At 36.6% G+C, this 14,678-nt stretch overlaps 1 non-coding gene across 1 annotated transcript; it reads right to left on the bottom strand.

The window, feature by feature from the left end:
- Positions 1–10,741: 10,741 nt before the first annotated feature.
- LOC101295035 lies at positions 10,742–14,338 on the bottom strand. Its single transcript, XR_184474.1, has 2 exons — positions 13,928–14,338; positions 10,742–11,213 (listed from the first exon to the last, which is right to left on the bottom strand). It is a non-coding gene; the product is annotated as an uncharacterized LOC101295035 (transcript).
- Positions 14,339–14,678: the final 340 nt, after the last annotated feature.

The raw sequence follows: 14,678 nt of genomic DNA, 5'->3' as shown, positions 1-14,678 counted from the left end.
CATCCTCGAAATTTCCACATCCTGACACTGGTTGAATGCGACCAACGTACCTTTCCGTCACAACCCTAAATTCAGGATCTATGAACCAAAAACTCTGAGAAGAGACATATATATCCGCTACCAAGAGAGCACTCACATGATCAAAAGCATAGTTTCCGATTGCAATTGTTAACACCAATACCCTAGAAGCTGTCAAGGAGAGATTCTTTTGAGAGTGAGCATGTAATCAATACATGTAGGCTACTGAGCATTTCTTTCTATCCTTATCTAATATGAGATCGAATGATGTTTAATAAACATGACATGTCAACTGCCCCAAATCAAAGACTGTCAGTAACCAACATCAACTCAAAACACATACTCATTGTAGTTTGAAAGTAAGATAATAGTATTTAGCCAAAAGCATTGCCAGCCCACAAACAGCTAGTAGTAAATCGTATTCCATTGGAACAATTACATGGAAATCTCTCAAAATCATGTATATTGGCTAGTATTAACTCCCTGCCAAATCATTACTCTTGCACATCATCTATAAATAAGTATTACCGATCTGGTCACACTCCAACCTTCCTTTTCATTCACTCATCCACACACACCTACCCATCCAAAAGTGCTTTTCATTCATTCATCCACCATACTCAAATATACTTGGTCTCGCAATATCAATAAACTCACACATACATGACCATCACTGGCCTTCCACTTTAACACCCACAAGTGCTTATTCAATAGAGCAGTTTAACCATCGAAATTTTAAAATAGATCGATCAATAATAAAAAAAACATATATGTATATATATATAATGCACGGTATATTAACAAGTAATTAATTCGTACCTGCTCCCACAAATGAGAATCACTTCCACATTTTCATGATGGCATCATGAGATCCCCGCACTCGGCGGTAAAACCCGGCACTCTGCCGAAAAACACCCCGCACTCAGTGGTAAATCTGGCACTCAGCAATCGAACCCGGCATTGCCGGTAAACCCGACACTTGAGTGGTAAAACCCGGCACTTAGACGTAACCAGTGTGATAACCCTACGCCCCTAGGCAAGACGTGGTCGCACCCACACTAAACCCCGCACTCAGTGGTAAACCCAGTACGGTATCCTACGCCCCCGGGGCAAGACGAGGTCACACCCATACTGTAAACCCAGCCGAAGCTGTAAATCACCCCACACGACATGCCAAAAGGGTATAACCGCCAATAGCCGTCAACCCACACGAAACGGTAAGGGCAATCACCCTGCAACAACACACATTAGGAACAAGTTTAACAGTTGTACATAATAATTAAATCCCAGCACAACGATCATAACATAGCAGTCTGTATCAATACTGACTATACAATAGCAACTCATCAATTACAATAGCAGTCATATCAATTATGTACAAGCAATAGTTTACCTGGGGTGAGCAGCAATGAAATCAAAGGCTATTGTCAATATTACATACCGAAATATTAATTGAAAAAACTCGATTACATGCTCCAAATTCTCATGGCTGCCAATTCGGAAATTATAAGGGATGTCTTTACTTGCCAAAGAACCGCTTCTCTCTTGCTTACATGCCATATAATATGATATACCTCCTTCAAGATCCTTAGCAAAAGAGAAGAACAATAACAGAGGCCCTACAAGACATCGATCACTCCAGATACAATATAGAACCACATCATTTATAAACTCAATTTCAAACTGTGAGTAATTAACACGAATAAATTTCACAAAATCAAACATCGGGTTTCACAATACAATACTTATTGAAAAAAAAAATTGACATACGTGTTCCACACACTTCACCGAAAATCAACATGATTATTAATACAAGTTCTCAGTCAGTAACACAAATCTATCATATGATAATAATGATCACAGTAATATCAATTTATGTCGTCAATGGTAAGATCACTATTTTAGCATGAGCTGGCTGATTTAACCTCTACACTAAGAGGTCTAAGTTAGTAGGTAATTATAACCTGCTGCTATAGATAACCTGGCAATAACTTGCATTGATAGATCACCCTTACATACTACTTTCCCAGATCAATATACACCATTAAATTCTGGAAGTACAATCACTGTACTAGCATGTAGTTTCATCATGATAAATACATCAATCCATCACAATAAAGTACATGCATCCTTCTTATACTGTACTTCTCTTAGGAGTTATCTCAAGTTGAGCACATAATATGCTAGTCCATATAGAAGTCTATGCATAACTCAATTATCTGGAGACTACATATAACAAGACTAAGGACTTGGAAAAGATAACTTGATTTCTGGTGGCAAAGAGAGTGTCATTTGGCTTAGCTTCTAGGTGATGAACCTTAATCAAGATATTACTTAAAACATAAAACACTTCATGTTAAAGCCCAACGCTAGAATGGGATAAGTTTTCAATTCCATACTTTGTAGATTCCAACCAGAGGATAGGAAAGTCTGCTATCCTTAATCTCTAATAAGTCTCACAAAACACTTACAAAGTATGACAACATTGATATAAGGCATATAAGCATTGAAGCTCTAGAAGTCTAAAATCATGATTTAAGATTTCCCAACACTGAGGACATCCAGTGGTGTAATCATGCACTAACACTTTCATGTAGTCAACAGATCAACTGAAGCAGTAAGAAGTCAAATAACATGATCAAAACACAGAATCTAGATGTCCATCTTGATTAGTCAAACATCCCTAAAAAACTTCTTCTTTTTTTTTCAACATGCGACGTAACAAACCAGAAAAGCTCAGAGCTGCACGCTATATATCCATATACAGAATATATCAAACAAGTCTTAAAACCACCTAATATATCGATCACAATGATCTGTGTCTAATCATAAATCCATATTACGTATAATTATGATTCAAGCAGTAACTTGTATATATATTGAAACTCTCTCTAATTAAGATACAACATACACACTACCAGAAAGTACCCAGAATGAATAGGTATAATGTATCAAACAACCAAACTAATAAATATATGCAGATGCTAAGCATATAGTTATACACCCAGATTAAAGTAATATACCTGAAGGTTGCTCTAAAAGCCAGCCTTCTAGTGCTTTAGTTACAATCAACAATAAGTCATGCACAGCATCTATCCTCATAACTCATCATCCCTTAGGTTCATACATAAAACCTCACAGAAACAATGCAATTCTGAGGTTTATTGTGCTTCTCATTTCAACCAAATAAACAAAATTTCAGCACAATAGAAATGCCCTTATCAAGTTTTCCACTAAAAGTTCAAGGCATGGACTAAAAGACATGGATTCTCAGATGACTTACAACATATGCAAAACAAAGCTCAGCCGCAATGAAACTGAATAAGCAGTAATAATAATTTTTTTTTTCCGATTACAATACAAGTCAGTAACCCCAAATAATAGGAAGTTGAAGGCTGTATCAGAACATAATCATACATGATTTCTCTTTAACTAAAGAAATCCAAACCAAATTTCAGCAGCAGAGAAATAAGAGCCAACCAAAGAAGGAAACAAGAAGGAAATGCTAAGCTCTTACCCTCAGAGATCATATCCCCGCTCTGATACCATTTGTAACACCCACTGCAACTTCTGTAACTATTACAAACACCAATTCAAGGTAAAAGTCAGAAAATTACCTTGAGACCAATTAGATCAAAACTCTAGGATTCGAAGTTTCCTTTGATTCTCCATCCACGTTTTGAATCGACTCAAACCCTTTAGAGGGTTTACTATGCTAGAAAACCCCAACAAAACTTGGGTGGTCTCGCCGGAATAGATGACCGAAGGAGGGAGAATGAACCGGGACACCATAACAGGTCCAAACGGACTGTTTTTGGCTAGCTGGGATTTATACACCTTGAATTGATCTACAAGGCAGTCATGGATAGATGGGGGGGGGGGGGGGCAGCGTCTCTTCTGTCTCTCTCTCTCACCACCGAAGGAACCCGGAAAGTTTCCGGTCGTTCTCCTCCCACCCCCCTCTTTCTCCCAAATCCACTTTAACGTTAAAAAGTCCCCCTCCCCCTCTTCTACGTACTCTTCCCGTCTCCTTCTTTTTTTTTTTTTTTTTTTTCTAAATAAACAAATTGAATGTAAATTAATTCTTACAACCTTTTACCGTTCATTGACTGGTAAAACTAGGTTCAGGTCGTTACACGCCCCGCTGCCTCGATGAAGGGGGCACCTCTGGCTGCCTCTGCGCCGTCTCTAGAAGGGTCGCACGTCTGGCTGTCATGGGACCCCGAAACAACGTTTGAGGGTTGCTAGAGGTTCCCTCAGATGATTTGGACCTTTGGCCCTTCGAACCTTTCGTCGATCTAAAATTACCGCTCATCTTGTTTAAAATATTAATTTGAATCAAGGCTAAGGCATGAGCGGATACACTCATTTAATGTTGCTCGTTAATTCAAGGCTGAGGCAATATTGAAAAAGTAAAAATTCAATCTTATCATTCTCAAATCTAAGGCTCTAGATTATTTTGTCTTTATTCTATAAAAAAATATTGTTGAAACCATTTTTTTTTCATTATATTCGTGCTTAAATTTAAACACTTAATATAATGTGAAATATATATATTTTTGAAATTATACTTGTTCAAAAATATGAATTCAATTAAATATATATATATATTCAATAGGATTTGATATAGGTTTTTCTATTTTGTATTTTATATTTTGTATCTTATGTTTAAAAATTCGATGAAGAATATATATATTAATAAATAAGTAAAAAATACATCCTTCAGTTGCAGATTTATTAGCCACATAATCTTTATAGTCTCCAAGTTGCCTATAAATCAAGTTGCAAAGTGTTAAGATTATTGAACAAGTATATATATTGAGGAATTCAGGAGTAAAAAACGTACATTTCCATGGGATACATCCAAGTGTAGTGTACTGGACCGGTATGCAACAATTGTTTGGGAAGATAGATCATCAGGTGAGGCATGATGTCAAAAAAATTTGGAGGAAATATCCTCTCAAATTTACACATGATATAAATGATGTCCTCTTGCATTTCCCGGAGGTTAGATTTTTTCACTTCCCGTGTGCATAACTTCTGGAAGAATCTTGCCAATGTTACTAACGGCTCCACCACCTGACGGGGAAGGAACGGTCGAATGAAAACAGGGAAGAGACGTTGTAGCAGGATATGACAGTCATGACTCTTCAACCCGTATATCTTATTATCCCGGAAGTTCACACACCGGGCTATATTTCCTGCGTAACCTAAAGGATACTTCACACAACTCATCCACCTAAAAATTACGTTCTTCTGATCAGGCTTCACGGTGTAAGGAGCTTGAGACATTTTTTTCTTTCCTTCTTTCAACCACAAATGTCTTCTTATAAGGATTTTTTTTAGATCAATGCGCGCCTTAGGACCGTCTTTCGTCTTCCCCTCCAAATTCAGCATTGTGCCCACCACACTGTCGCAAACATTCTTTTCTATGTGCATCACATCTAGGTAGTGCATGATCAACAGCTTACTCCAGTATGGGAGTTCCCAGAATATGCTCTTATGTGTCTAGAATTTGTACCTGTCGGGTCTTTCAGGTATTGCCGCCACAATATTGGGATGATTGCTGAGCTGCCCAAAATCGTACTCATTAAGCCCCCCCCCATCCATCTTCTGGGAGGCACACCGTTTTCTACGGTCCCATCAAATGTTTATGCATCGAACCGCCATTCGTGATCATATGGAAGTAGAGTACGGTGACCCAATTTGCATATCTTGTTGCAATGACTGCTGCTCCCCACATCGCTAAGGCACTCTGGACAAGCCTTGTATCCCCTAACAACGTTGCCCGACAACATCCCACAGGCAGGAAAATCACTGATGGTACCAACAATCATGACATACATTTGGAACATCTCGTGCATGTACTTGTCATAAGTGGGATGACCAACGTCCCACAAAAACTTAAGCTCTTCAATCAAAGGTCTCAAATACACATCGAGACACTTCCCTGGATAATCGGGCCCCAGAATCAACAAACTCAACATATTGTATTCCTTCTTCATGCACATCCATGGAGGAAGGTTGTACGGTACCAAAATCACCGGCCATACATTGTATTGAAGACTCATGTTGCCAAAAGGGTTGAACCCGTCGGATGAGAGCCCGAGTCTCACATTTCAGACCTCTGACGCAAAATGAGGAAACTCCCTGTCTATATGCATCCAAGCCACCCCGTCAGCAGGGTGTATAAGGGTATCTTCATCATGCAATTCCCTATCAGCGTGCCATCTCATAGCTTCGGCCGTGTGTGAAGACATGTACAATCTCTCCAACCTATCACTTAACGGGAAATACCAAAGTACCTTCACAGGTTTCCTATTGCTTGCAGGAGTCAGCTTATACCTGTCAGTGTGACATACCGGACATGCGTCAAGGCCACCAAGGTCATTCCCTTCTGGATCTTTACCCCAGAAAAGAACACAGTCATATCTTGCATGGATCTTGATGTAGGAAAGCCCAAGATCTTTCAGGATACATCGGACCTTATGATGAGTGGTAGGAAGACGATGATCGTGGGGCAGCATCGAAGCAGTGTACTGTAGATAATCATCAACAGCCTTCACGGTCGATTTTGTCTCAACTTTAATCTTCATTACGTTCATCACACTTTCAAAAACGGTCTTCTAACAACCGAGGTACACATGGGTCTGTTGGAAAGCAAGCAGTTTGTTGTACTTGTCAATACCAGCAGTGTTGACAGCTCTAGGGAAGGGTTGCACCGGCTCAGGCATATACTGTCCTTGAGCGCATACACTGCTCTCATAAGGAAACATGTCGTTGATGAAGGTCGTTGTTGGATCGTTGGATGTACTGCCCGTCTCAGAAAATTGGCCATGATCATACGGACCCCCTGATGATGTTTCACCATGATATAACTAACATGTGTACTTCTCCCAAAACCCGTTACTCTTCAGGTGCTGTCATATTTTGTCAATCGCAAATCGATGCATATCGCTGCGACACTGACATTTCGTGCACGGGCAATAGAAAATTGTATTCCTGTTAGCATTAGCCAGTGCATATTCCAGAAAATTCATAACTCCTTTACCATATCTTTTGTCCTATTTTGGAAGCGAAATCCAACTCTTATCCATATCCTAAAAATATAACAAAATATATATGTATAACTCTAACTAATTATTAATTAAATTTCATATATAAAATCTCAATTCATTTAGTATTCTACATACTACAACTAATTAATAACAAATTAATTAACACATATATATACTTAATAATTACATAACAATATTATATATCAACATCATCACAAAATCATCATCAACTCATATCATCAACAACTTCATACCATCAACACAATATTATAAATTAATTAACATATATATATATATATATATATATATCTACTACTTATTAACAACAACTTCATATATATTATCAAATCAACAACCAAATCGATCAACATATATATATATATATATATACATCCAACGTACTCAAAATCGATCAACTCAATCACACTCAAAATCGATCAACTCAAATAAAACTCAAAATCGATCAACTCAAATAAAACTCAAAATCAACATATATACACATATACGTATCTATATATAGCTCCAAAACTAATTATGGACAGATTTCGACAACACCCAAACTTTTTCTCCCGTTTTTTTTTCCTAGATGAGCTGCTGTCCAGATCTGCAAATATAAGGCACTTTAGCCGACGATATTTTAATTTCGTCAGCTAAACTTTTATATTTTCGTCAACTAAAGTTTACAGACTATAACTGACGAAAAAAATTCTTTAGCCGACAAAATTAAATTTTCGTCTGCTAAAGTTGACCACAACCGACGAAAATTTAAATTAGCCGATGAAGGAAAATTTCGTCAGCTAACATGGACTTTAGCCGACGAAAAAATAATTCGTCGGCCTAGTTTTTTTATTTTCGTCAGCTAAAGCCTTTCTTCTGGTAGTGATAGGTGTTTTAAGAAAAATGCATGGATGAACAGCAACACGTACCATACATCCTTCGTGTCACATTCATAACATAAAGAGGTATGACCACCTTAATAAGCTATAATATAAGTTGTAAAGACAAGTTGCAGATGCTTCAAAGCTTTCAGCTAAGAGAGTATGAAGTCCAGGATTCAATGTTGTCTACCTAAGTAATAAAGCCAACTCGACTTTGTAGGAGTAGGACTATGCAGGTTGACTGGTTAGAATGACTTTTTGCCAATGTTCATTGTAAGAAAATATGCTATGGTGGATTAAAATGTTGTTCAGTCTTTGTGAACACATGCTAGTTTATATGGAGAAAAAAATGTTGTTTTTGATGATGATTTCCATTTTTTTTTTTTAAAAAAAATTCTAATAAGGATTAGGAGATATTAGTTCCTTTGCAGCAGTTCTTTTCATCATAGTAAAATGATTAATATTAAGGCTATCAAGAAATAGGGGTCTTCTGATTTTCTCAAAGTGGATTAGTCTAGAAAAAAGGTCACACTCTCAGCCTGTGCTGGAGCAAGCCTTCTAAAAATTTCTACAAACTAAATCTTGATGGTGTTGGGGAGTGTTGAGGCATCATATTGGCACCTGGGTTTGCGGTTTCATTTGCAAACTATGATGTGGTTTCATACAGCAAGCAGAACTTTAGAGTTTTCTCATTAGCTTGGAGATGCCCAAGTTTTGGTTGAAAGTGAGGTTTTAGTTACTTTAGTCATTCAAGTGTGGATGACTTGCATCCCTCACAAACTTTATATCATCAACTATTTCTAACTTCTACTATTCTGAGTTTTGAGATCAATCATGTGTATGGAGAATCCAATTAGGTTGCTCACAAGCTCTCAAATTTTGGTTTGGATGCTTAGCTCGGAGTGAAACAACCTCCTTCGCAAGTTCCTCCACCACAAATTGTCACCGGTGGCCGGGTTAAGTGACTTGTGTGACTTAGGACTGTAATTATGAGGTGTCATTGTGTTTTTCTTGTTTTGGACATGTTTTCCCTCATATATCCAAAAAAGTAAAAATAAGATAAAATCTTATGGCTGGTTATTCTTTGTATTGTCTTGCTAAACCGTATATTGTACATAACTTAGATTTCAAGCTATATGGCTTTTGCATAATTTTAGTATGCTCAGTTTTATTCTATCTTAGTATGGCTCAGTTGGGATTCTGAGATTTTAGCGCTCATCTGTATGTACGTTCCAAATGAAAGCGGGTGTAGTGATGAGTTTTATTCTATCTTACTCTTTCTTATTTTCTGGTGTTGATACTTGGAAAAATGGTGTTTCTCCAGGCAATTCTCATACAACTTATCATATTTTGCCTCTCTGCAAACTTCACACCGAGTCCGTTGATCACTATTTCAAAAGGTGCATATGCTACTTTTTAAAATAATGGGAATGTATGGGATGGTTTTTCGCTACAGTAATATAACAAGTTGAGTACTACATAAATTGTTGTCTTCTTCATCTTTTCATCTATCTCTTCTTTTACTGCTTAGCAACCAAAGTAAATCTACATTTTTTTTGTAATAGAAATAGTCTATGCTCCTACATTGTAGTTTGATGACTTCATCTCAGGTATAGAAATGTAGAAGAGATGGACCGACGTCTAGGATTTTTTACTATCTAATGCGAGACTTTTTCTTAAGCAAAAAATTATTTTTATTGTATACATAACTTAGATTTCAAGCTTACTATGTATTGGTATAAAACTTGGAAAAGGGAAGTGTTTACAAGCATTTTTTCTTCTTGAAAAGACCAACATTCAGCAGAATGACTTCTCAATTTGGAAATGGCGTTTTTTCATGCAATTCTCATGCTTTGGCTAGTTTTTCAAGGCAAGATTCCTACTGATGTTGCAGAAGAAGGGTTACAACTGATCCTATATGCCCTCACTACAAACTTCACATCGTGTCCCCCCATCACTTTTTCAGAAGCTGCATTCGTTATTTGTCTGAAAATATGGTACTCTATGGGGTGTGACTTTTCCTTAACTCTATGGTACTAAATCTTTGCACCCCTTGGTTTCTTATTTTTCGCTATCACTCGGTTTATTTGGGAAACATTGCAAGGAGAAGTTTTGTTGTCAATTTAACCTTCATCAGTTTGCATTTGGCTTCTTGTTTTGATGTAAATTCTTCCACCTTCTTTAAATCACAAAGACATTGGCAGTACATCCTGCAAATAAATCATAATTCTTGTTTTGATGTACCGTAGGCAGCTAGATTTAATGGTACTATATGTAATCAGAGATTCAAATGAGTCTGGCACAGAAAAATTACAACAAATAAATTTGTTTTTGGGGACTCTCTTCTTGAAATGGATTAGTTGACTTGGTTCTTTATGAGTTTTTGTGATAGGCATCCCTCTAGGTTATTGTTTTCTAAATTCATGCAAGCTTCCATTGGTTGTATTTCGAAGTTGTAGCATGGTCCATGTATTGTGTGAGCACTTAACATACTGATTCTCTTGCTGGTATAAGATCTAGTTTTAGAGATTATAGCCGTCATATCCAAGTTTTAGAAATTATGGCTTCTTATACCTCTGTTATACTAGTATATTACTAGTTTAATTGTGTTTCTGTCACACCCCGACCTCAGGATATGACTAAATGTGATGGATTTAAATCGAAAGAAAGATTAGAATTATTTATTTTTTTTATGAATAAAATTTTGGAATGAGGATCTTTTATAAAGAGCAGTGAAATAGCCACTAAACTTTGAAGGAATAATCATTTTGTTAGAATCAACTGATTCAAAATATTTGCCTGAGGAATCTCTCTAATAACAACATTGAACATGAACTTGAGCAATAAACATCCCAAGAAATACAACTACACTCTTTCAAAGTTTGTAACACTGTACAGTAGCAATGGATAAATGTAGAATCCTTTCAAAAGTACACAGGAATAATTAAATCTGATAAGAGGAATGCTGGATACGACTCTACATTTTGTACGTACATGGAAAATACTTTTTAGAAGAACCATCACATTTGGTATCAAATCTTTACCAGGTTACTATCTCAAAGCTACATAGAAATTCTAACCCTTTTAAAACAAGGTAACATCAACAACATACTCCATTTAATTATAACAACGCAATGCAGTCCAAGAGAACACAAGCACTCGGACACAAGTGAAGCACAGCCAACACCATCACAGAATAATACCAAAACTTCAGCTCAAGAAGACATCAATATCATTAACTTGTCCACTTCTGGACTACCTGAAAACAACACAAGAATATAGGGAATGAGCTTCACAAGCTCAGTAGGTACAACAAAATAATCTTTATAACTAAGACTCAAATCCAATATCCAACTGAACATGAGAGATTGGAGATATGCTTTCAATGCTCATGAATTGAATGAACATGACTACATAATTGAGGCAAAGACTCAAATAGTTGCTGCTGCACTTTTAGAAAAGAAACATTGATTCAAAAATGATAATGAATGACCAGGAAAACACTCCTCAAATATATCAGTGAAGTTAAAGATATCAAAGTTTTCCAACGGAAAGAGTGCTCAGTATCATATGGATCAACATGTAAAAGTCTGATATCAATGGTCATTTGACAAAAGATTTAACAGATAACAGGTACTTACAAAAGCAATAAAAGTATAGTAGAAACCTTAAAGCTTTTCAGCTTCATATAATACGTTCAAATCCCAGAAAACTGTTTTCTATCAAACCACAACTTCCAGCGACTTCATTTGAAACTTTTCTTTCAATCGAAATTGGCAGATCCTTATAATTCCGGTTAGAGCCCACCACCCAGCTATACCACCGAGCAAACCCCGCACATGCGGTATCCTGATCAGGTTTTGGGTCTATTCACCCCAGGGAGTCACAATCCCTACTTAACTTTAAACCGGGCCTAACCAAATAAAAACATTTGAAAATCCAATCGCTTTCCAAGCCAAGCTGAACAATCAGGGATATCAGAAAGAAACTTGAAATCCCTTTTTCATAATGAAATAAGAATCTGCCCAGAAAATGATAATGTAACTCAAATATCTTTCCTTTCAAAAATCAGGATTTCAACAGACTAAATCCTTTTATGAAGATCAAATCAATGAAACACCGATAAGATTGCAAGTTATAGCAGCAGCTTAGTTTATTATCAACAAGAACACATTTTGAAAGAGGTAAACTCATGAAAGACTGATCAGAGATGGGACTTTGTATTTTCATAAATGGAACTGCTTTGAGGACTTTGTATGAAACTGCATATAGGAGACCAGATTTTAATACCAAGAAACATGACGTAGATACTAATACACGATTTTGTACCAAAACCGGTAGCAAGAAACTTATCCCCTTTTTTTTCCAAACTGTTGGAAACATGGTAAATAACAACATATGAAACTAATGGAGGAGAACCATACTAAAAACAAACCAACAGAAGGCATTTACTCAAAACCATAATGGGAAGCATTGAGTTGCATCAAAGATAGAAATATCTTACTGAAAATAAAGCCAATGAAATAAGAATACCTTTAACAACGGTCAAGTGGTATGAATTGAACTCAAGGACAGCCATATACAAATGGATTTAGAATTCATAGTTCCATATGGATGGAAGTATATAAACTGGAAACGAAACAGCCCTTTGGTATTGAAAGGGTGCATGAAACATTTACTGCACTTCTAAAAAGGTAAAGTGTAGAAAGTATGCAACATATAAGAGCTCTTCTAGGTATGAGGATTATACACTGAAAACAAGAGTAAGTCAATAAATTGGCTGTATAAAACACTGGAACTTTGCTGTTATGAAATCACAAGAATAATCAACTTAATTCACCATTTGGCTAGAACGAGACAGGAAATACTTTAGAGAACTAACCTTTCCAAAATGCATGAACACATATATTTTTGTAAATAGGATCTAGAAGAGCAAACCCTTTATAATCAATAAATTTTATGATAGGTAGAAGATCATCTGGTATAGACAAAACTTTAATGAGATATACATATTCATATTAGTCAGATCATGAGTATGAGAGTATTTCAACATGCTTTGTCAATTAAAATAAGGGCTGAATCAATTTGGACAAAAATATGGCAAAAAGGATATTTATAGGACACCAACTTGATAAGAAAGTCTGAACATACAATAACCCGAAAGTGGATATCATTTCAGAGTTAAAAGACCAAGCATATAGATAGATATAGCACAAGTATCAAGTCTCGGTTGAAATCAGATGTTTCTGAGAAAGAATAGTACTTGATCGATGTTTAGAAATCAGTTCAAATAGGATAATTGGCACCATGAGTAAAACATAGGAGTAGAATAGTTGCAAGAGAGAAGCCCAGTTATATTGTTTAACCCTTTTCGAAAGGAACTCAGGACCAAAAGAATAAGCAAGGAATTGAACTTTTGTTACAAGTAAAGTCATATTTAAAAAGCTTCCTTTTAACTTGTAGAGAACAAAACAAGAATCAGCTTTATGTATAAGTGAGGAGCTTGGTACAAACTGAGTTATGAACACCAACGAACAACAAGACTAGGATCAGAAATAACTCAGAACAACACTATACAGTTCCCCTTTAAGTCCCAAAGCAGTAGAATAAAACAAATAGACACAAACCGAGTATTCAATAGAACCACTTTAGATGATATAATCAGATAGAAACCAGCAGTCCACATGATCGGAAGGATTTGGACAGGGAAATAGCATTGTCTGCTCTTCAATGAATTCCAACAAAGATACTCAAGGCTATCGTATCAAGATTAGACACAAAACAAGGGTACTTATTACCCTGAATCAAAGGAGCATCGAAACTCAATAAAATTTATATTTGACATAAGACAAGGGTACTATGCTTATCAATTTGCACTCCCAGAAAAGTAGCACAGAAGATATTCCAATACAATCATCCCAATCACATATTAAATAAGAATCAAAGCTATAAAGAAAAGTTTGTTTTCCCTACCTCAAGTCCAAGCAATCAGCAGCCAAAACTTCAAGAGATAACTCGAGCAAACTCCAAATACCATCACCCAATTCAAACGACAGCAAATCCACTTTACATCATCGCCGAAGCAATCCGAGCTCAAAGGCAAACACCCAATCTACTATCGCAATCCAGCCACTTGCAGCCATAAAGCTGTGCCTATTTCAATTGGAGAACTTCAGAGACTCTTAGACAAGGGGAATCAAAGAAATCCTTTGAGAGCTATTGTTCAAACACAGCCTTTGAGTGAGGGAAGGAACACCAATTTCTTTGCGGGAAAGAGGAAGAATAGAAAAGAGAAGAGAAAGAAAGACTGACTGGTATGCTCGAGAGAAATCGATGAGGGACACCTGGAGGGAGAGGATTAGGCAACGTGTATTACTCTAGATTAGGGGCTGGATGCTTCTAGTATAGCTAGATATTTAAGAAAAGCTAACACATGTTTAATAACAAAAGATAATAACCCCAATCAGATATTTACCATACCAAAAATAATCAATTCTTAATTTACTATATACTAAAGTTGAGTTACTGTAGCTAAGGACCGTATGATTTTACGGGCAAGCCGTATGATTTTACGGTCTTGCCCTTATTTTGCGTTTATTTACATTACAGCCGCCGCCTTACGGCTTGGGTTTTGTGTGGGTGTTTTAGTTTTGACTTGACTCTTCTTTCAGAGAGAGAAGAGAGCCTAGAATCAGGAAAAAAAACCCACACACTCTTTCTGAGA

The sequence above is a fragment of the Fragaria vesca genome, linkage group LG4 (assembly GCF_000184155.1).
Source record: "Fragaria vesca subsp. vesca linkage group LG4, FraVesHawaii_1.0, whole genome shotgun sequence".
NCBI lineage: Eukaryota > Viridiplantae > Streptophyta > Magnoliopsida > Rosales > Rosaceae > Fragaria > Fragaria vesca.
Note: the sequence above shows the minus strand (reverse complement) of the source record. Positions and strands in the feature narration are given on the sequence as shown.